Raw genomic sequence first — 25,066 nt, 5'->3', positions numbered from 1 at the left:
TATAACCCAGTAAGTGTTGATATAAATACCCAGAATACAAAGTTGTCATCAAGAATCAAAGGGCTGATTTGTGCTTCTTGACCACCATGTGATCGCTCAAGATAGTATATGTAATTCTCCCTAGTCTTACTGCCTAAGTGAGATTGTTGAAGGTGCCAGTATTGTGAAGTGGCACCTTCCTTCTCAGTGGGTGGACACCTGGCCACTGTGATTCATGCAACCATTGGTGGCCCTTTTTCAGATTGCCATGATCATGCACATTGTGCATGCATATTTATCTGCCAGCAGCCCCATATCTAGACAATTGCATGGGGGTGAGGAAATGTCTGAACTGGGCCTCAGTGTTCATTGCCAGAGAATATGTAATATATATATTTCAGCAATTATACTGTTATGTAGAACACAGTTAGAGTAAGGTCAGACACATTCTACTGTCCAACTCTGTGCAGGGTGGATTCAGCAAATATGAACCATCAGGTGATAAGACATTGGCCCAATCATGAATGGGAAAATATACACTTATATTCACCCCTCTTCTGATCACCACCATACCACATAGTTGCTTGATGGCATTTGATGGCACTGGTTGCTTAGGCACACTGCAAGACAGAGTTATTTTTTACTCTTCTCTGAAAAGCTGTCAATGTGAAGTCTCCGCTTTTATCAAGAATTTACACTAAACGTGATGTATACAATATGAGTATGGATTGTATTACACCGATTATGATTTTCAGGTTTGCTTGTTTGGGGCTCTTAATATCTTGTTCTTCAGAACACAAGTTATCAGAGCGACTGGCCATTTAAAAATATAAGCAATAAAACACAAAATAGAAATAGCAGAGCAGCATTAAATTCATGAACATAAACCAATGTAGCAGCAGGTTAATATCACATACCTAGGAATAGAAGATCTGAACCTGACAATTTTTTTTAAAAAAATGTTCATCTGGTGCCCACTGATTAGGGTCAGTGTCCCTGGGGAGAGCATTCCGTAAACAAGATGCCACCACTTGAAAGGCCCTGTCTAGGGTCACCTCCAACCACAATTCTGGAGGTCAGGGGACACGGAGAAAGGCCTCTAGGGAAGATGTTAATATTTGGGCAGGTTCATGTGGGAGAAGGTAGTCCCTAAAGTATGATGTCCCCAAGCCATTTTGGTTCTGTGATATGAATAATAAAAAGGATAAAAACCAAGTTATTATTCATACAAGTAGTAAAAGATTTGAGACCATGGAGGGGAAATGTTGCTTCCCATTTCTAAAATCGGCCCATTACAAAGAGTACTCCTATTTCTAATGATACTAAAATTGTCGTCAGGGATGTAGGGATGTTAGCTGATGTGCAGAACTCTGCAGCTGGACAGATCTGTGTGTGATCTAATGTCACTTTAGCAAACAGTTGAAACTACTGCAGTTGGAGATTCTGCAGTATTTTATTTATTTATTACATTTCTATACTGCCTAATAGCCAAAGCTGTGTGGGCAGTTCACAACAATTAAAACCACAAAACCGCATAGATGGAGAATCGAGAAGACTCCTCCTTCCTTGCCTGGATTATTATTAAAATGCCATATTCATTTCTGAATGAATGCAGGAGTTATGCACGATATAATGATTTTTAGATGAAGTTTTTGAGTTTTAAAACATTATTATTTTAAAGCTTTCTGGATCAAAAGGTTTTCCTACAATGGGAAAACAAAGCCTAGAAATTAAAACAAATTCTTGTGACTCACATACAAGAGAGAAAAAAACTCAAACTGCAGAACTTAGATTCGGTCTTTTGAACAGCACAATTATGTTGTGTTTGAGAATCCTTTTCTTTAGTAATTCACATACTTAAAGCATCTGCACTTCAAAAGCGATAAAGATTATTTGGTTGTGTTTTTTCCTAAACAACTTTAAAAACATCTTTATTTAATAATAAAGTTTGCTTTGATAGATTCTGCACAAGAAGGAGCAGCAGCTTACAAGAGTGCTGATTGGGGTATTGCGCACAAAGCCTTTGAAAATGCTGGGAAAAGGAGAGGAATGAATTTTGTGCCCACCCATGGGGCTCTGAACTGGGAAACAAATAGATCTGTGTGATGTAGGGTAGCCACTTACAAATTGCCAAAAAAGGAGGACAAGCATCAGCAAACAAGTGGACAAAAGAGGATAGAGATTTGTATGACATTTTCATATGCTAATTTATTGGTATAGATGAAAATTTAGAAATGATTATTATAATTTAAATAGAAATATAGTACATCTCACAATAGTGTGAAGACTGCGATCAGGTGACCTGCATGCCTGCCTGTCCAGGTGCTAACTGTGGATAGGCAACAGTTATGATGGTCCTTTACCTTTATTCTGGAACTGGACTAGACAGCCCTTCCAGTAGAGGACTGTCCTCTGTAAAAGTGGATATACGTACATGGATTTGTATGAAATGCATACGACTTCCTAGCAATTGTATGTGGGCTTCAACAAAAGTTTAAAAGAAGCATTAGCTGTATTCCACTGCCAGCAATTAGCTGAATAAGACAACCCCTTATTAAAGAGATGTTGCAGTGGCCAGTAGACTGAAACATTTTTGCTGAATAAGATCCATAGACGGGACAGGTAGAAGCAAAAGCAATGATCCACTAATTAGGTATTTTGTGGTGATGCCTACAGCAGTTTCTCAAAGACCCAAATGTGCCCATGGGTTCAAAAATGTTGGGGACCCCTAATGTATATTATAGGTTAGGGCTGCAGAACCTCCATCACCCTGAGGGCAGAATTCAATTTGAAGAAGCTCTTGGGAGCTGCATTTCAGTTGTGGGTGGGCTGAAAGGCCAAAGAGATGGGGCCAAATTACCAAAAATGCCTGCGTAAATCCATATAACATTGCCAGTGACTAAGGTTTAGGAGAGGAATTTCAAAATTTTAGAATGGAGTGGGGGGAGGGGGAATGTGCAAAACCTGGGAAGCCACAAAATCCTCAGCAGTTGGGGGAAGGGGAGGAGGGTGTGGCCATCTGGGGAACCCCAAAAGGCTGGGTTAGGAGCCCAGGAAGGCTGGATTTGGCCCACTGGCCTGAAGTTCAACACCACTATAGTATAGTTTCTGAAATCAGGCTTTCCATGGAAATCACATCCCTGTAGAAACTGACTGGGAGAGAAAATGGAATTGTGAATCAGGAAGAAAGAGAGAAACTGCATGCCCTGCCTGGTCCAGCCACAAACCATCTCCTGCCTCCACCACTGCCATGTGTCACCTCCAGTAGCGGTAAGCCTAGTACCAGCCGCTTCCTGCTTTCGTCACCATTTGACTGGGCCAAGTAGAGTCTGTCTGTCCTGCATACCATCCATTAGTTGCTGCTGCTGCTGCTGCTGCAGACTCTCTCAAATAGCTCCATGCTGCCCAAGACTGACCTGCAGTGTTTTATTTGCTTAAGACCAGTTGCCCACAGGCAGGGTGGCCACTTATGAATCTCTCAAAAAGAGAAAATGTGTTACCCAAATAGAGGACAAAAGAGGACAATGATTTCCATAAAATGTGAATCTTCTAATTTATATCTATAGATGCAAATTTTGAAATTATTATAATAATTTAGACAGAAATAGAGTACATCTTGCCATAGTGTGGAAGACTGTGACCTGGTGACTGGTGTGCCTGCCTGATCAGCCTCTTGTCCAGCTGCTGTTGATGGGCAACAATTCTCATGGTTCTTTATCTTTAAACCAGAAGTGAACAGGACAACCATTCAAACAAAGGACCCCTTCAGACAGAGGGCAGTTCTCTGGCAGGCCTTCAAACAGAGTACTGACCTATGTAAAAAAACAAACAAAAAAACGACACACAGCCACCCTACCCACAGGCCAGAGAAATTTGGAAACCACATCTGAGAATTAATCTCCCTCCCCCCTCCACACTTCAGTCTAACACTTTCTGAGGCCCAGGTATGCCTGACATATCGCTGGAGTACAGTTTAAAGGACAGTTGCCTGGATTCTCTTTCACATCATTGCCTTAGTCTTCTGCGAGTTTTATTTTGCAAGCCATTTAACTTGCTGGTTGTTCTGTTTAGCGCTCTCTATAATGAGGTAATTATAATTATCTCACAATGGTTATATGCAAGACCAAATTAGGGTTTTAACAGAATTATTATATCTGCATAATATGAGCTATAGAAGTGGAAATTATTATTGTTGTTGTTGTTGTATTAATAAATAGAGGCTGTAGGGATGTTATTCAAATCTCTCTATTTTTTCCTCCCTCCCTTTTCTACCAGAGACGTTGTGTTCATTACTGGATTGTCTCTTGACCCCAGAGAACACTCCCCCAGACTGTCCTTGTAAACTCTACGAAATATATTTTGCATTTGCAAGTGTATGGGCTTTCAGTGGTGCTTTGTTCCAAGATCAGATCAGTTTTTGGTTTTGAGAAAAGATACAGTATTTTGGCCTTCTTTCCTCATTTGACAATTTATCTGATATGTTTTCCATAAGAAAAAAAGAGGGGACAGAAATTAGCTTCTAATGTATGTATCTTTAATCACAAAATGGTGGTGTGTGTTTTTTCATTCTTCTTATATGTAAATAGAGATACAGAAGGATTATTCCATACTGCCCTATTCACTACACAATCAATGTCACCCTTCTATCACACCAAAGTGATACGTCCAAAGGTCAGAAATAGGAATACATTGTCTATGTCAATAGACAAGGCCTGGATATCTTTTTATCCTCCATAGCACTTCTGCCATTTTGCTAGTTCTTCATGCCTTTCTCCCTGGGTATGTATTTATTAGCAACATTTATATGGCACCTAATAACTCTGGGTTGTTTTCAATGAAAAAAATTAATACAAAAATAAAACCATCATAAGCCATAAAACTAATGCAGCAAAGAACCAGCACAGAGAATAAAATCAATACAATAGAGCTCACAGCAGCACCAAAATTTCACAGACCTTAAAACCCCAGAAGGTACCCTAAATGTTTATCGATCACTAAGGCAGCAATGCTATATACATATACCTGGGAGTAAGTCCCGTTGCACTCAACAGGACTTACTTCGAATAGACATGCATAGGATTTCAGTGAAAAGGTCAAGAGTGAAAAGCCTGGGGAAATAAAAAGATTTTAATCTGGCACTGAAAGGTGCAAGGCAAGCCTCTCCTTGGAATACATTCCAAAATTACGGTGCCACTAGTGAAAAGGCTCTCACCCCAGTAGCCACCCTTCATGCCTCACGTAGCAGGGAAATCTGGAGAAAATCGGAAGATTTTCTTAAGGTACAAGCAGACTCTTCCTTGTGACAGAATAGTCTGTTTTCACGTAGCTCTACATAGGCTACTTGAGATAAACTTTGCCCCCCCCCCCCGCCCCAGAAAGACAATATTCATCACAGAATCCATTAGGCAGTATTCAGTGCTGATAGTCCTCCAGAGCCAATCACATTGTGCTAGCAGGAACGGGATGGAACAAGTCAGCAGAACTCCCTTTTGTGAGCTCCACTGACTTGCCCTGTTATAGAAGTGCTAGTTTGGTCTAGTTTCCAGTTTTGCTATCAAGTGCTAACTTCCTGTTCCTCTAGCCATTGTTCCTGCTAGCACAGTGGGATTGGCACTGGTGGACAGCCAGCTTTGGATGCTGCCCCTAACCTCTAGGCCTAAGCCAACCATCCTATTTCCCACTAGCTCCTGCTCCTTCAAAGCATGGGAAGACCAAATACATTTCTGTCTGCAAGGCCATATCTCCGTGATGGCTGGTCTAACAGGCAGGAACTTTTCTTAGCTCAATGGCTTATGACTGTTCCCCTGAGAGAGAGAAACCCAGGAGATCATCTGAGCCACTTCTTCCCTGACACTGCTTCCCAATGAAATACTATCTTTCCTTCCTGCATGCTAATTAGTATCAGTTGTGACAACAGGTTTTTGAGTTTAACATGGAAAAATACCCCACACAGATATGGGAGCTGGTCTGAGAGCTCACTAACATTTCTTTTCACAAATACTGGTTTCCTGGAGCAGCAAAAGGCATGGCTTCTCATCGCTCATCATCACTTTAAATTTGTATGATGCTTTCCTGCACAATGTGCCCAAAGCGGCTTACAACACAAGAACAGCAGTACAGAAAGAATGCCTATCAATACATTAACTGTGACAATACTTCATTAAAATATCAACTCAAACAATTCATTTCTCTAATACTAACATAACCATTAAGACACAATATTAATTTATATTAATCAATTTATATATTAAACCAAAGACAAATCCACCAACCTTTCCAAGACATTGAAGAATTAATAAACATACAACCAGTGACCACTGCCCCCCAAAGTGCCAAATGCGGGAAACAGCCACCAGGTTTCTTATAACCTGCAGCCAAGACCCACGCTCTCATTCTGGTGCAGTTCTTGGGGCTCCCGCAGAAACGGGGTGGGGTGAGTGATATGTAATCTCGTCCTGGTGCTCTGGATGTTCCTGCTGTTCCAACTAAGGCCACAAATGTTCCCTCTGAGGCCAGGAGTGACAGCACATGCTGGCCTGCCATCCCACTCGGGGAGATCATATGGGGGAAAACACGGCTGTCCTTCCGAGGGGCATCTGTGGGCTTAGTTGCAACACGTGCAACAGGAGCCACACTTTTTCACTGCTCCAGGACACTGGAATCTGAAAATAAAAAATAAAAAACTGAGCCCTCGGATCATCTTGTGGAATTCAGTGACAGCCCGGATTCCAAAGCAGGCAACTGTCCAGTTCACACATTAGTCCAGGACTTGAGGATCAGCTGAGTCTGCTTCGGAAACTGGACCCACCAAGTTCTTCCACTGTCCCTACAATATCCTAGGATGGGCATTGAATATTCCACTAGTCTGGGACCTAACGTGGATCGAATGGCATTTTCGCACCCATATATTTGATCAGAAAAACTCTATGGCCAGTCACTTGCTCTCTGGTGTCAAATGTAAGAATGCAGCAACATATGATTTTAAAGAATCCATAACCTTGGTTTTGTCATTGTCAAAATATAGAAGTTCTCAAAGTTAAACGATTACTATCATATTGTTTATTGAGCTCTTTCTCATTGTTTAGATCAGTTTAGATAATGGGTTGGATCCAGACTTAGTCACACTTAGATCAGACTCACTGAAGTCAGCAGGACAAGTTAGTCATGACTGACTTAAGTCCCATTGATTTCAGTGTGTCTGCTGTAAGCATGACTAAGTCTGGATCCAGCCCGATGTTGGGAAAAGCCCTTCGAATACTAGAATTTCTATGAGCTTGCCATTTCCACTTAATGTTCAGAGTGAGACCAACATCTCTTTCAATACTTTTAATTCTTGGCTTCCCTTTGTTCTGTTTTCCAGCTAATTGATTATCACATGGAGTTTAGTAAATGGTGGATCAAAGAAATGCGGACAATAAAATTTCCTTCCTAAGGGACAGTTTTTGATTATTTCATTGACCCTGATACAAAAAAATTTACTTTGTGGAGTGAGAAAATTCCAGGCATTGAAATGGAACCAGATGTCCCTCTCCAGGTAGGACAATCCGCTGCAATTAGTAATAAGAGAAGCAGCACATTTCTAGATAATTATGACTGGATTACAGAGAACATAAAGTGCATAACAAGTTGAAGTTCAAGTGCTGCTAATTATCCAAGCAGTGTCACAACACAAGAAATACTGTGCCAGTGGAAATTACATTGCTCTTCTGAAATGAAATTTGCCAAAGTATGCTCTCTTTTATAAGACACCATTGAATTTTGTGTGGCACCAGAGCTTGAAAAAATACTGAAGATCCCCATAGGCATAACAATATTGTATCCAAGTATATCCTAATCTAGGTACAAGTCAATGGCCTCCAATGGACTGTGGCTGCTGGTCATGCCACATAGGTCTTTTGTTTGAAGGGTGGTTGTTGTAATATTTGTGTGATGATTTGGGAGAGTTATTATACCCCCAGGAGGAAATATGCCCCAGATAACCTAGGCCGCAAGGCGGGGGGGGGGGAAGAACACCCCCTTTCTTTGAGTTAGGTCAGAAATCACTTCCCACACTCCAAATTAAAAAAAAACAAAGTTCATTTAAACATCAGGTAACAGATCAGAAGGAAAACAAAGGAGACACAAAACAAAACAGAAACTTACTAGCCTACAGTAACTCAACGCAATATGATCAATCCCACTGTCTGCCTCCCACCTCCATGCAGAGCTCTCACCTGACAACTGGAGTGTATTTGGAGAAACAGCATAGATCCCAAGCATCCCTCTTGAAAAAACATGTGATACCCATTTATTTCCCCTGGACAAGGAAGGAGTAGGGAGACTAGCCAATTAGATTTCCCCACATAAGCATGGGATGCTAATTGCCACCCATTAGATTAGGTTGGTAGGAAGCCACTTAAAAAAGCAGGACATCGACTGGTTCAGCCAGATGAAATGCCTCCAGGAACTGGTACATCCCTCCAGACCCCTACAGGAAGCAGCTGCCCCAGCCAAAACACACCCACAACTACATGGAAATAGATGACAAGAAACAACTCAGTGTCACAGCTCCTTCAGTGGATTGTATCAAATGGTGGATTTGCACTAGCAGAAGGCTGCTTCTGCTCACGGAATGTGGAGCAATTTTTATCAATTTCCCCCCTACCTGCTGTAGGCCCACCTATGTCTCATGAAAACCTGATTCAGAACAGAATGGGATATGCAGTAGGTGCCGGGGGTGGGGTGGGGTGGGGTGGGGTGGGGGGATGGCCAGCAAGAACTGGGTACCATACATTGGGCTAATGGAAATGCTTTCTGTTGCTGCAAGGCCATCACTAGATACAGTCCCATGTGAGCAGAGGCTCTTCCTTGAGACCTGTCCTGTTCAAGTTCCTGCCCAGCCCTATCAGCTTGTTTCCTGCTATCCGATAGCTTCTCCAGGTGTCTGGTATGGCCAAAACACAGATACTTTTGTAATTGCTACCAGAGAGCTGAGGAAGCTGAAACAACTAAGTGCTTTGGTCATTGTTTACTGCAAAGATACTGCCTGACGCTCTCCCTCACCTGTTCAAAGAGCAGGCTCTCTGCATTCCATTCCAGTAGTAGTAGTAAAAAATAACACAACACTCTGCTCATCTTCAAAAGAAACTAGAGTTACTTACAACTACAAAATTAAATCATATGAGCACAATCAATTCATAATTACATCAAAAGCAACAGCATAAAAGCAATAATAAAAAAGGAACAGCAGCATAAAAGAGCCATTACACAGCCATTTAAAGCCCCTTCCCAAAAGCAACCATGGATTGAAGGGGGCGGGGGAAACAACCCCAACTTACATTCTCTTAGCAGAAGAGAAAAACCAAAGCAGCCCTCAGCCCACACCAAAGGCCTCTCTAAAAAGTCAAGTCTTTACTCACTGTGCTGAGTGTTGGGACTGGTGCAAGCTGTTTTGCTGCCTGAGGTGAAGGACAAGAAGACACACCACCCCCATTCCATGTACAAAAGCAAATCAGACTAGACCAGGAGCTGAATCTTATTTCACGTCCTCGTAGGGGAGTTGCACTAGTCCCGTGATCATTTTGGTTGCTCTTTTTCCAGCTTCCTTCTGAGGTGTGGTGACCAGAACTTTACACAGTATTCCAAGTGTAGTTGCACCATAGATGTGAATAAAGGCAGTGTGGTATTAGCAGTTTTAATGTTGATTCCTTTCCTAATTATGCCCAACATGGGATTTGCCTTTTTCATAGCAGCTTCACACTGGATCGACATTTTCATTGAGCTGTCCACCACAACACCAAGATTTCTTTCTTGGTCAATAGCCACTGGCTCGGATCCCATCAGCATATATATATGAAGCTGAGTTTTTTTGCTTCAACATGCATCATTTTTTTTACTTGCTTACATTGATGTGTATTTGCCATTTTAATGCCCATTCTCCCAGTTTGGAGAGATCCTTCTGGAGCTCTTTGCAATCTTGTTTTGTTATCGTGATTGGCTACACTCCAGCCAACTGCAAGCTTCTATTCAAGTAAAAAGAATGAAAACTGAAAGAAAGCCCTTGTTGGTGCTATGGGGGCTACTATCTTTAGACTGAGACAATGAAATACCTTGGGCTGGCCTTGGTCATATTGCCAACACAATATTCACTGCAGCTGTTTGTTGAAGATTGATCAGTAAGCCCACTGAAGAAGAGTCACATTGCTTCTATGTACCACTATATGGTGTTGCTGTTACTTAAGGGTAAACAATTCAGCAGTTGTTGTGGCTAGGAAAAAGTCCCAACTTTAGGGAGCTGGTAGAGAAACACGTTATTAAAGAGCTGAGCAATTAGTATTATCCAAATCAGTATTATCTGTGCTCTCAAAGCATAATGCAGTTCTGCTTTATCTATGGTTAATGTTTGATGGGAATATTTGGTTCTAACAATAGGGAATAATCCAAGGAAAATTGTACATTTTAAGTTTAATTGATTTCAGTGGCAGAGACTGGAGTACAAACTCTCCCCCACTGAAATCAGTGGGACTTTAAAGTGTTCAATTTTGCCTGGATCATGCCCATAATTTTCATAATTAAAACTATTAATGCACAGAATGCAAGGGGAAGCAGTGGGAGGTTTCAATGAGCAGACCAAGGCATGGAGCAGTTTGAGTGGCTGTTACAATGAATATTAAAGCCAGAATCAGGTGCTAAGAGTGGGGGGAAATGGAATAGAACAACTAAAGTAGGGTGGAGTGGATTTAATCTGTCATGACTAGGCTTTTGCGTCTATTTTGATGGGATGCAGGGAGGCTGTGGTCTGGTCATTTTAATTATATTATTTTCATTCCCTCTTTAGAAACTGTGCAAAAGTGAAAATATTTTACGTTCTTTATGTCAATTGACTGGGAATTTTTCCTTTGTTTGCCTAAGGACTTATCCTGCACTGGTGATCCACATTAACTCTGATAATTGCAGTTTATATTATCTTCTATGCCTGACCTGCTTTGGTAGGTAGCAGTAGATCATTTTGGGGTGTTCTGTTTTGGCTGTATATTTCACAATATGAGCACAACACATCCTCAGTATGAACATTGCCCTCAAAATCACCACATTGACCAACACTGAAAGACTATATGCCTATATCACTAACCGCCATTTTTATTTCTGAGTGCTAAATGCAATTCCTCGTAGATGCCCTTTATGCCATTCCTATCATTTTCAATTAACTGCAGGTACAAAAAGGAAACAAAATGGACACACCTTTTCCCAGCTTTTCTTCCCTCCCCCAGTAGAGACCATGTCACCAAATGGACTGTTTAGACAGAGTGTATGGCTTGTATAAACATTATGAAAGCCCTTTCCTAAACAGGTGCCTAAACAGTTCATTTGGAAACATGAAATTATTGGAGTTAAGTAGGGACCGAATTTACTTTCAGATGTTTGTGGTGAGATATGCTCCTATTAAAGACAGACTCCCTACTACGTGGCATCACATCTTATCTGAATTAGTTTTCCTTCATTTTATAATTTGGCTAAAAGAAAACCCTCAAGGTTGATGTGGGCTGGGATTGACAGAACGATGGCTCTCGGAAATCCCTGCTGTCCATTTAAATTTTAATGTTTCTATCATTTGTTCCTCTGTGTAAATTAACAGCCATGGCAGTGTGTTGGGTTTCTTTTCTGAAGTCAAGACTTTAAATTTAATTCAATAGCCTAGATTTACAGCTATTCTATATTTCACAAGGCAGAATCAATAATGTGACTGAAGTGAAGAAGATAAAAATTTATGGTATCTTGCAATTTAATGGTTGAAAAGATGCAATTGGAGAGATCATAAATTGTGAAGGAGTTTATGCTTCATTGCTCCTGATTCAGTGCTTGCTGTTAGGACTTGATTTGTGACTATTCACAAGGTGTGATTAATGGTGTGATCGATGCTTGCTTCAGTGCAGTAAAGCAGTTGTAATGCTCTTCATTAGAATAAATAAAATAAATTGACTGAAGCTTTATAAAAACTGTGTAACATTTAAAATCTAAAATGTCATTTTTTTTCCCTGTTACAATTTAGGTTTCTTCAAGGCAGTTTCCACCTACAACACATTATTCATTGTCATTCTTTTTTTCCAGGATATTATAGAAATACGTGTGGGTTTGGGTTAGCTTTATGCAAAGCTCACTGAAGAGGAAAGGAGAGGGCGGGGGGTAGGAAGGGACTGGTTGGAGCCTAGGAAATTGTGATGATGACGTTTTGCCATATTCCAAATGTAAGTTCTATCCTCAAACATTTGAAGGCTGAAAATAACCAAGGCAGAAAATGTCCTATCCTATGGATACTTTCTGCTAACAAGTAGACAAAATAATAGTTCCCATTGTTCTTAAAAGGAGTAGCTGTATAATTGGCCCCATAGCAGAAGCAATGGAAATGCACAAAATATTTAAATAGCATTCCATTAGTGTGCATAATATAATGCTGTTTTATTCTGTCCTATTAAAACAGAAAAAAAGGATTTTATTTTGGGGGGTAAAACCTGGCATTGTGTGTGAGAGAGGATGGCTTGTTTTGATGTAGTTTTTTTAAATGGGCTCCAGTAAATTCAGACAAGGTCACTAACTCAAAGAAAGTTGGTTGTGCTTAAGACCCTTTGAAATCAATGGGGCTTAAGTTAGTTGTGACTAATGTGGTCTGTTTGTTTCAGTGCATAGCATAATTTAGCTAGCTTTATCTAGATTGGGACTAGGGAGTAGTGCTGAAAAGGACATATCTATACTATGAACCAGGTGTACCCAACCTGGCACCCTCCATACGTATTGGACTTCAGCTCCCATCATTCCGACCAGCATAAGCTGTGGCTGTACTGGCTGGGGAGGGAATCTATGGCAATTAAACTGGTATAAAACTGATTTAAGTCCGTAGTGTATATATGGCCTCATTATACTTTGTACTTTCTTTGAAAATACATGTATAGTTTTAAATTTTAAATATGTCTGAGCTTCAATAGGAGGGGAAATAAACAAGGTTAACCTAATACTTTCTATTCAATAACAGTTCCCACCTTTGCAAGAATTACGTTTCTAAAACCAGGTGCATTTCACCTTAGGTATTTTCCTTTCAATCCAAGGATGATTAGTAGTCAATAGATGGTGACAGCATGAAGCACCCCAGCCCAAGCCCAACTGTTCATAGCACAGTTAGTTAGTTCCCTGCCCAATAACACCCAAAGAGAGTGGCATCACCAACTCTGAGTACAACAAGAAACCTCCAATAAGTGCACAGAAGATTTAAGCCTTGTACAGATGTTCTTTTAGGTGAGCCTTCCACAACCTGGTGCCCTCGAGATATTTATTTATTTATTTATTTATTTATTTATTTATTTATTTCCATTCCACCCACTAGCCAAAGCTCTCTGGGCAGTTCACAAAAATTAAAACCACACCGTGCAGCATAAAGCAATACAAAATATGAAAGTTTAAAACCATAATATAACAGTACAACCATAATAAAACTTAGCAGCAATGCAGAGATTTAAAATACAGATTTAAAACACCAGAGCTAAAAGATTAGGAAGCTAAAATGCTAAAATACTGGGAGAATAAAAAGGTCTTCACCTGGCACCAGAAGGAAAACAACCTAGACGCCTTGTGAACCTCTCTAGGGAGCTCATTCCGCAGCCAGGGGACCACAGCAGAAAAGCCCCTCTTCCTGGTAGGCACCCACCTTGCTTCCTTTGGCAGGGGCTCCCGGAGAAGGACCCCTGAAGATGATCTTAGGGTCCAGGCAGGCACATATGGGAGGAGGCGATCCTTCACATAACCTGCCCCCAAGCTGTTTAGGACTTTGAATGTTAACACCAGCACTTTGAATTTGGCCCGGAAATGGACTGGCAGCCAGTGCAGCTGGAAAAGTTGTGGTGTAATGTGATCTCATTGGTCAGTCCCCCTTAATCTTGCTGCCATATTTTGGACTAGCTGAAATTTCTAGACTGTTTTGAAAGGCAGCCCAAGTATAATGCATTGCAGTAATCCAGATGAGAGGTTATCAGAACATGGATAACTGTAGCTAGGCTATCTCTGTCCAGATAAGGGTATAGTTGGTATATCAGCCTAAGCTGATAAAATGTGCTCCATGCCACTGAGTTCACCTGTGCCTCAAGTGACAGTTCTGGATCCAAGAGCACCCCCAAACTACAAACCTGATCCTTTAAGGGGAGTGCAACCCCCTCCAGAACAGGTTGAACATCACCTAGCCAGGCAGACAAACCACCCACTAACAGTACCTCCGTCTTGTCTGGATTGAGTTTCAGTTTATTGGCCCTCATCCAGTCCATTACTGTGCCCAGGCACTGATTCAGAACAGCCACTGCCTCACCTGGGTTCGATGAGAAAGAGAGGTAGAGCTGGGTGTCATCCGCATATTGATGGCACTTCAGCACTCACCTCTGGATAACCTCCCCCAGCGGTTTAATCTAGATGTTGCACAGCATGGGGGATAAAATAAAGCCCTGTGGAACCCCATGGCATAATTGCCATGGCACAGAGCAATAATCCCCCAGCACCACCTTTTGGAATCAGCCATCCAAGTAGGAGCAGAACCACTGCAGTGCAGTGCCTCCAACTCCCAACCCAGACAACCTATCCAGAAGGATACCATGGTCGATGGCATCGAAAGCCGCTGAGAGGTCCAGGAGAATCAACAGGGTCACACTCTCCCTGTCCCTCTCCTGGCAGAGGTCATCCCACAGGGCAACCGAGGCAGTTTCCATTCCAAAACCAGGCCTGAAGCCCAGTTGAAATGGATGTAGATAATCCGTTTCATTCAACAGTGCCTGGAGCTGTCCTGCAACCACCCGCTCAAGCACCTTGCCCAGGAAGGGGATGTTGGCCACTGGCCTATAATTGTTAACATCCTCTGGGTCCAGGTTAGGCTTTTTCAGGAGTGGTCTGATTACTGCCTCTTTTAAAGGGGCTGGCACCACTCCCTCTCTCAAGGAGGAATTTACAACCTCCTGGACCCAGCCAGACATCCCCCCTTGTTTACTGTAATAAGCCATGAAGGGCAAGGGTCAAGCACACAAGTGGTCAATCGGACTTGGCCAAGCACCTTGTCCGCATCCTCTGGCCTCAGTAACTGAAACTCACCCAATAAAACTGGACCAGACGGTGCTCTGGACACCTCTGCAAATTCCAACACTGCATTAACTGTGTTGGAATACCATTCCCATCACCCCCAGCCTTGTCCATGCTGGCTGGGGATTATGGATATTGTAGTCCAACATAGTTGGAAGGCAGTAAGTTGGGAAAGGCTGTTTTAAGTACTTGTGTATGTATGGGTTGTTGCTATTACTGCTACACTACCCGCTTGGTGCAGCCAGTCTCCATGTGATCAGAAGAATAAGGATGTTGTCCTACATGTATAGGATATGGGGGGGTGGCTGCAGGACAACGGAAGGAGAAGCTAATGGTGGCTTACCCAGATTTTTCAAGGAGCCGGCTTTGGTTCATGCAGGGTTCCATGAACGAGTGCACCGCACCATTCTAAGTCCCTTCACAGGAACATACTTCCCAGTGGGGTGGGAGGGATTGGAGTGAATGTCATCAGAGTGGCAGGGGCTCCTCAACCAATAAGAGAGGCTTCCCATCCTTCCTTACAGCTGACAAAGCTGTGAACGATCAAAGCTTTGACTCTTGGCATTAATTACTCCAAAGCAAACATTAAAGAAACACAGGTGCAGCCTTCTTTCTTCCCTGAAGCTCCCAATGCTGTGAATGATGGAAACTTCAAAGCTTGGCATTAATGACTCCCTTACAGCTGAGAAAGCAGCTTCACAACCTTTTGGAGAGTTAACCCCCTGAATACTTGAAGGACCATGGCTCCAACCAGCCCCCTTTCTAATCCCCTTTCTCCTTTCCGCTGAAGCTCCCAAGCCTGCAAAGGATCAAAGCTGCAAATTAATTACTTCTGAAAAGCAACAAAGCAAATATCAAAGACATGCAACTTTGACATTAAGGCTCCAAAATGCATTATTTCAATGCAGGGGAATCTCAGTAACTTCTGGAGTGCGCATTTTGGGAACAAGCCTCATTGACCACAATGGGAGTTATTTCTGAGCAGATACACATGTGTTTATGCTGGGAAAGACAAGGTCAGGAAAGACAGGGATGGGAAACCAGCTCCTTTTCTAAGCTGATGCAGTGCAGGGTCAAAGGTGCTAAAATTTAAATACAAAATAGCTGAGAGTAAAAAGAAAAAGAAAAAAGGCACAGTGGCCACAGTAGTGCAAACCTCTGAGTGCAGCACAGCAGCTAAAATGGACTCCACATGCTATCAGAGTGTTATTGTCCATTGATACTCAAGAGTGTTATTGTCATTGTTCAAAGACGTGTCAGGGGGAAGTTGGTATGTGGATGGTATAGACGGATCTGTGGGCTGAAGAAGTAGTTGCAGACATGATCAGGAAATCAGCAGCTGGTATAATAAGAGTGATAAGTGGTAGTGGACAAGTGTTATTTACATTAACACTTGCTCTATGCACTCTACTTTGCAATGCTTGTCACTCTGATGGACGGGGTGAGGGGGCCAATGAACTGCAGGAATCTGAAGGGAGGGGAATACACAGAGATGTATCCAGGACATTTCTCTTGGTGAGGCACAAGAAATTCTGCTACGGCAGAATGTTTTATCCAATGCCCACACCTAGTGCATGCCACTACAGCAGACTTTTCAAAAGTGTGTGTGTGTGTGTGTGTGTGCAGCCCACAACACAACACACCTGTGCATTTTCTTTGTGTATGCATGCACAGGTGTGTTGATGCTTAGAGTCACATTCCATGATATTTAGAAGCCTATGCAGAGTGGCAGGAAATCCTCAGAAGTGGGAATTTAACAGCACTAATTCAGAAGAGTGCCATATTCAAGCTTCACCCATAAGGCATCATTTTATTTATTTATTACATTTCTTTACTGCCCAATAGCCAAAGCTCTCTTTGCAGTTCACAACAATTAAAAACATAAAATACAGCATGATAAAACATATAAAACTGTACAAAGTTTAAAACTACAGTATAAAATCAGCAGCTGTATAAAGGTTTAAAAATGCAGTAACAGGTTCAGTCCCAGGAGGCAGATGTGCTCTGTGAATTGAGGGTTGTTTGAGGTTTTTTTCCTGTGAAAAGAAAACCATGATGATTCTTGAGGATCTGTGCCTCGGATCCATGTTTTTGCACTGTGGTGGTACCAATGAGCGGCAGATCCATGATTTTCATGGTTCCAGTCTGTAGAGGCAGATGTGCTCTGTGATGTGTTGGTGGTTTGGGGTACTTTGCTTGTAAAAATGAGGATCCGTGCCTCAGATCTATGTTTTTATGGTGCAGAGGTGCCTACAAGTGGTGGATCCATGATTTTTATGGTTCAGTCCATGGAGGCAGATGTGCTCTGTGATGACTGTGGTTTGGGGTGTGTGTGTCCTCTTTAAAAATCATATGAAATCATGAGGACCTGTTTTTGATTTCATGGATAGGACTTTTGCCCAGTCCGGTTACTGCCACCTTTCCTTAATGAATTCTGCCTGGAGGCAGCTGCAGTGCTGTCCTGAAACCAGAAATTCCAATAATTAAGAACTCGAGTTCTCAACCCTTCTGTTTCCATCTCTTCCACGCTCTGAAGCCTTGTGGCGAAGGGGAGCTGGGTTTTTGTTTTGTTTTTACAATTTCTACCATCCTTCCTGGCCATCCCTATAGCAGCAGAGAACTCCTCCTCCTCGAAGGAGAAGAGACAGTCCCTGGCTGAGGCTGAATGACAGCATTTGTCTGTCTTCCTCCCCCCACCCCCCTAGCTCACCCAGCTCGAGCCATGGAGCCCACGCCTTGCCTTGCCCCACCAACACCACCATCACCACCTCCTCCTCCTCCTCTGTCACATGTGCTTTCCCAGCCAAGGAGAGCTTTTGCCTGCCCGACTCCTCCTCCCCCTCCCCAAAGTGTCTTCCCATTGCCACTGCCATTCTCCTGCGGATGCAAGTGCTGAGCGTAGCAGCACACCGTCCCAGGCATCGGCTGCACTTCCTGCAAGTGCAGAAGGTGCTGAGAAGCAGCCGTTCACTTCACCCTCATTGCACCACTCTGAAGAAGCCCAGTGGTTGCAACAGGAGGAGAGAGATGGAGCCACCAAGCCCATAATGTGGGCAAGAGGCTTTGCCTTCTTTGCACCATTACAAGCTGGCCCAGCGATCCTGCTAGGAAGGTTGGCAAGAAAGCAGTGGGGCCACAACACCTGTAATGGGCCCAGAACCTTGTTTCCTGGGGCCTCGCCCCATCATCCCCAGACTTTATTATGGTGGCCGGTTACACATTGCAAAAACGGGACAAAAGAGGACACAGGGTTGCACTAAAAATGAATATGCTAATTTATGTATATAAATGGAAATTTAGAAACAATTATTATAATTTAAATAGAAATACAGTCCACCTCCTCATAGTGGGGGAAGACTGTGACCAGGGGATTTGTGTGCCTGCTCACAGGTGCTGACTGTTGATGGGCAACTTCAAGGACCTTCACTAAGGATGGACGAAAGTCCCTTACCTGGTCCCGCAGCTTGCTTCGCGGTGGGGGGGAGGCGCTCCGTTTCTCCCCCCGAAATTCTTGGTGGGGAGGAGGCACCCCACCCCTCCCGGCCGAAATTCAGGCCGGGGGGGAGGTGCCCCATTCCTCGCCGCCAAAATTCAGGCTGGGGGGGAGCGCCCCGTCTCCCCGGCCTCGAAATAAAAAAAGTAAATTGGAACATTTTACTGAGGCCGGGGAGACGGGGCGCTCCGTCTCCCCAACCACTGAGGCCGAAGAAGCTGAGGTTGATCGGTTCTATGAAGATCTACAACACCTTCTAGAACTAACACCAAAAAAAGATGTCCTCTTCATCATAGGGGACTAGAATGCTAAAGTAGGAAGTCAAGAAATCACCGGGATAACAGGCAGGCATGGCCTTGGTGTACAAAATGAAGCAGGACAAAAGCTAATAGAGTTTTGCCAAGAGAACACGCTGATCATAGCAAACATGCTTTTCCAACAGCACAAGAGACGACTCTACACATGGACATCACCAGATGGTCAATATCGAAATCAGATGGATTATGTCCTTTGCAGTCAAAGATGGAGAAGCTCTATACAGTCAGTAAAAACAAGAGCTGGAGCTGACTGTGGCTCAGATCATGAGCTTCTTGTTGCAAAATTTCGGCTGAAATTGAAGAACGTAGGGAAAACCACAAAACCATTCAGGTATGACCAAAATCATATCCCTTATGAATATACAGTGGAGGTGAGGAATAGATTTCAGGGATTAGACCTGATAGACAGAGTGCCTGAGGAACTATGGACGGAGGACCGTAACATTGTTCAGGAGGCAGCAACTCAATCCATCCCAAAGAAAAAGAAATGCAAGAAAGCAAAGTGGCTGTCTGATGAGGCTTTACAAGTAGCTGAAGAAAGAAGGGAAGCGAAAAGCAAGGGAGAAAGGGGAAGATATATCCAACTGAATGCAGAGTTCCAGAGAATAGCAAGGAGAGACAAGAAGGCCTTCTTAAATGAACAATGCAAGGAAATCGAGGAAAACAACAGAATGGGAAAGACTAGAGATCTCTTCAAGAAAATCAGAGATCTCAAGGGAACGTTTTGTGCAAAGACGGGCATGATAAAGGACAGAGAAGGCAGGGACTTAACAGAAGCAGATGAGATTAAGAAGAGGTGGAAAGAATACACAGAAGAACTATACAGGAAAGATCTGAATGTCCCTGATAGCCATGATAGTGCGGTCACTGAACTTGAGCCGGACATCCTAGAGAGTGAAGTCAAGTGGGCCTTAGGAAGCATTAGTAACAACAAAGCTAGCAGAGATGACAGTATTCCAGCTGAGCTATTTAAAATCCTAAAAGATGATGCTGTTAAAGTGCTGCACTCAATATGCCAACACATTTGGAACACTCAACAGTGGCCGCAAGACTGGAAAAGGTCAGTTTATATTCCAATTCCAAAGAAGGGCAACGCCAAAGAGTGTTCAAACTACCACACAATTGCGCTCATTTCACATGCCAGCAAGGTGATGCTCAAAATCCTACAAGCTAGGCTTCAGCAGTATGTGAACTGAGAACTACTGGAAGTACAAGCTGGGTTTCGAAGAGGCAGAGGAACTAGAGATCAAATCGCCAACATTTGCTGGATCATGGAGAAAGCAAGAGAATTCCAGAAAAAGTCTATTTCTGCTTCATTGACTACGCTAAAGCCTTTGATTGTGTTGATCACAACAAACTGTGGCAAATTCTTAAAGAGATGGGAGTACCAGACCACCTTACCTGTTTCCTGAGAAACCTGTACGAGGGTCAAGAAGCAATAGTAAGAACCAGACATGGAACAACCGATTGGTTCCAAATTGGGAAAGGGGTACGACAAGGCTGCATATTGTCACCCTGCTTATTTAACTTATATGCAGAGTGCATCATGAGAAACGCCGGGTTGGATGAATCACAGGTCGGAATTGAGATTGCCCGGAGAATTATCAACAACCTCAGATATGCAGACAATACCACCCTAATGGCAGAAAGCGAAGGGGATCTAAAGAGCCTCTTGTTGAGGGTGAAAGAGGAGAGTGCAAAAGCTGGTTTGAAACTCAACATTAAAAAAACTAAGATCATGGCATCTGGCCCTATCACTTCCTGGCATATAGAAGGGGAAGAAATGGAAGCAGTGACAGATTTTATTTTCTTGGGCTCCAAGATCACGGCAGATGGTGACTGTAGCCATGAAATTAAAAGACGCTTGCTCCTTGGGAGGAAAGCTATGGCAAACCTAGACAGCATAGTAAGAAGCAGAGACATCACCTTGCCGACAAAGGTCCGTCTAATCAAAGCTATGGTTTTCCCAGTAGCAACGTACGGCTGTGAGAGCTGGACTATAAGGAAGGCTGAGCACCGAAGAATCGATGCTTTCGAACTGTGGTGCTGGAGAAGACCCTTACGAGTCCCCTGGACTGCAAGGAGGTCAAATCAGTCCATCCTAAAGGAAATCAACCCTGAGTGCTCATTGGAAGGACAGATACTGAAGCTGAAGCTCAAATATTTTGGCTATCTAATGTGAAGAGAAACTCCCTGGAAAAGACCCTGATGCTGGGAAAGACTGAAGGCAAAAGGAGAAGAGGACGGCAGAGGATGAGATGGCTAGATACCATCACTGATGCAATGAATATGAACTTGAGCACACTCCGGGAGAGAGCGCAGGACAGGAAGGCCTGGCATGCTATGGTCCATGGAGTCACGAAGAGTCGGACACGACTGAACGACTGAACAACAATAACAATCTTTAAACTGGACTTGCACTGGGCAGGCCTTCAGACAAAGGGTGCCTTCCAACTAGAGGACTGTCCTCTGACAGACCCTCAAATAGAGGACTGTCCTCTGTAAAGTAGGCCCCATGGCCACCCTAAACCATGTCCAGCGCTAAGAATGCATTTAAAAAGTTGGGGCTGTGCAGAGGGAACAGGTCACTCTTCTTGCCAAGTAAAACCTAGGCTAGCCTGTCCTTCCATGCCTGGAGGATGATGGGAAAGTGTGCTGTGCTATCAGCAGCTGTGGCACAAAAGGACTTAAGGATTCTAGTCCATGAAAGCTTAGGCCATAAGAAATCTGTTAGTCTTCAAGTGCCACAAGAATCTCAGTTATTTTCGCTGTAACAGACTCACAGGGCTGCTCCTCTGGCCATTGATCCCACAAATAGGTGGCCTTAATCTGCACTCTGAATAGTTTACCAATCTTTTTTTTTTTTTTAATGGTGGAAGGCCTCCATTGCATGAACACAGGCAAAGAAGATGTCAGTTCTCTTCCTTCAATGATAGGTATCACCTGGACAGCCCCATAACCACATTAACCAAATCAGCCAGACTTATGATGCTCATCTTTTCATGCATACCCTTCCCCAAATTCTTAATGTGTCCATCTTTTGACCTGTTTTTCTCTTTAATATTAAAGCAGCCTAGTAATATGTTAGAAAATAAAGGACATAATACATGGAAAACTGTACGGGGGAAAAAAACTACCCTCTTCTTTGCGTCTATCCACCAGTCCTTTCTAGATCCCTCACAGTTCATTAGGAGGTTGCTCTATGTATTATGAACCAATCATGCATTCATACATTCTTCCATTTGAAGTGCACTTTTAAATGTTAGACTATACACTAATCAGGTTGAACATGATAATGAGAGCACGTTCACATTGTTAAGGTAAATGATCCAATGCACTCATAGTGAAGACGTATTTGAACTACAATTGGAGCTTTTCATTGCAATATTGAAACATTCTGGGGAACTGAGTGCGTTGTTTGGTGGCTGACTTGCAAATGTCTGATTATCATTACCCTGCTGGCAGTGGGTTGGACATTTCACTGCTGCTTTCGGTTGCTTTTCTAGGAGCCATTAGGATTTTATGGCAAATTGCTGTTGGGAGTCGGCTTCTAGATGGCATGAATATTAATACCCTTACTCTCTTACACAGACACGCACAGACATCTTATTTATTTTTGTCTTCAGTGCAATCCTATACATGCTTACTTAGAAGGAAGTCCCATTGAGTTCAGTGGGATGTATTCCCAGGTAAGTGGATACATAGGATTGCAACCTTATTTATTTATTTATATACATACATACATACCTATTTATGTTGATTAACCATTTGCTTTATCATATGGGCCAAGAATGGGTTACGTACGTTTTTACAACTTCATGTCAAAAGCAACAAGGGATAGATATCTGAGCCCACATGTTTGTCACTTTCAGAATTGCTCCATGTAAATTTGGTCCTGTTTATCTTCAGAACCTACACCAAATGGGTTCTAACCCCGCCCCCCATGGGTAACCAAGCTAATCCCAACAGACAAACATCACCACAGACCAAACTGTAAACTAAATCTATTTAAGGCATTATTTTTGAAAAGTACAAAATAAGAAGAATGTGACATAGTAGTTATGAGTATTAGAAACTTTCTCTGTACAGAGAAAAAGAATGCAACAAAAATGTGAAATTAATTAAAATAATTGCAGTTGCCAAAGCTGGTATTATGAATGTAGCTGATAAGATAACGGCTTGAGCTTCTAACGTTGTTATGACTCCTCCTTCCTACCTTCTCCTGTTTACTACTTGCAATTTAAAGCTAAACTAAAATAGCTTTATTTATTTACATAACATCAGATAACATCAATTTACAAATAACATCAATTAGCATAGAATCAAAACTTCAGGGTCCTCTCGCTCTGGGTCAAGAGTCTAGAATATATTCTAAAGTCTGATTCTTAAATATGAATCTGAAGCCTTTTAGGGGCTCTTCTTATACGTCTCCCCCAACCCCTCATTCAGGTCATTTAGCCATCTTCAGTCTTTTGTTAGCAACATTGTTTAACCCTTTTAGGACCAGATTAACACTCCAAGGTGAGTTTTAAACCAGATTTGGACTGGACAGACTATCAAATAGAGGATACCTTCCAACAGAGGACTGTCCTTTGAAAAGTAGGGCACCTGGGCAACTTAAGAAATAAAATGCCTTAGGCCTGTCTCTTAACCCCAGCCACACTCTGTAGACACACACATCTCTGCATATGAAAGATCATAGAAGGCAACATGGTCAGGAAGTTTTGCTCTAAGCCCTGCAGTGCTGCCACCCCGCCCCACCCTGATTGTGAAGTCTAGCAATCAAAATTTGAAAACCCTTCACACACAACCAAAGGAAAAAGAAAGTGGGAGTTTGGGAATACTGTATTTAAAAGATCTGTTGACATCGCTGCACCTACATTGCACAGACTGGAACCTCCCTGGTAGCCATCTGTATATGCACAGGCTTTCTCTCCTCCTTCCTGCCCCCACCCCGCTCAGCAGGCAGACTGCAACTGCCCTTGGGCTGTTCAAAGTGCTTACAAATCCATGACTAGAAGCAAGGACCACAATACTCTTGATATAAAATGCAGGAGAGAGATATGGTAGGATGGAAAGCCACAAGAACTCAACGTTTCAAAGGATGAAAGTCAGTCAGTTGATCCACCCAGAGAGCAGGAGTGGGCCTGCCAATCAACCAGCAGAGTAACAGCTTGCATATTATTATGTGTTGAATCTTTGGGCTTGTAGCGGGGAGGGCCTCCCGCTCCTTCTTCCCTGTTTACCCAGCCCTGGCAACTTATCTGTTGTCCTGGGGAAAATTTCTTTAAAACACTCCTGGGATCTTAAGCAGGAAGTACATAGCTGAGTTCATTGATGAACAGTTGCAGCTGCCAGCAAACACCAGCTGGGAGGGAACCACCCGCAGCTATGTGCCAGAAGGATAAAAAGACCTTATCCCAGTAGCAGGGGATGGCAATAGCGAGGGAGGAAGGAGCTGAGGCTGATCGTGTTGAGAGAAAGCCTGGGCAATTCATCTAGTGAACCCAACATCACTATCTAGAGGTGGCTGCCAGTGCCACCCTGAAACTCCCAGGTCCGGGAAGACCAGCCTATTCCTTCTCTGTACTGAAGGCTCCCACGGGGTGGGCAGAGAGGTCCAAGGCACTGAAATGGAAAGGACCTGAGAAGAGAGCTATCTTTGATACCTTTTACTGGTAAAGAACTATGAGTTTGCCAATGTTTTTGTTTGGACTGCTGATAACCCCTGCTGGCTGTCTACATTGTTTTGTTGAACTATTTTGGAGGCCAGCACCAGTAAACATTGCTCTGGATTCTGCATTATCTTCTTGGTTGTTGTTCGATGCTGTGCTTGGAAGACTAATTGGAAAGAAACCCAGCTGAAGCTGTGAGTCCTTCCCTCTTTACACAAGTTAAAGGGGAAAGCATAGCAACTCTAGCATGCACCCTGTAACAGGGGTTGTTAACCTTAAAAAAAAAAAATCCATCTGTAATATTTTTATTGTGCATTATAAGTAATGGCAGGTGATCATGGGAATTGTGAAGAAAAGAGGAGCATGTAGTGTATCTCAAGGGCCTGTTGAGTCATTAATTCACCCCTGGGCTTCTACCCAACTGAAATCGAGAATGAGCTTGTGGTTCACACTTCCTCCACTTTTGTCCTTACTATGGGTAGAAAGAAAGTAATGAGTGAAGCAGGAAATCCTATCTT

The 25,066-nt window shown here is 42.9% G+C and overlaps 1 pseudogene; it reads left to right on the top strand.

The window, feature by feature from the left end:
* Positions 1 to 25,066, top strand: part of LOC146358527 (dynein axonemal heavy chain 11-like) — a 320,580-nt pseudogene that overhangs the window by 93,370 nt on the left and 202,144 nt on the right.

This window comes from Heloderma suspectum, chromosome 1 (genome assembly GCF_057233095.1).
Source record: "Heloderma suspectum isolate Gila_16-S chromosome 1, 16-S_ref, whole genome shotgun sequence".
NCBI classification, from domain to species: Eukaryota; Metazoa; Chordata; class Lepidosauria; order Squamata; family Helodermatidae; genus Heloderma; species Heloderma suspectum.
Note: the sequence above shows the minus strand (reverse complement) of the source record. Positions and strands in the feature narration are given on the sequence as shown.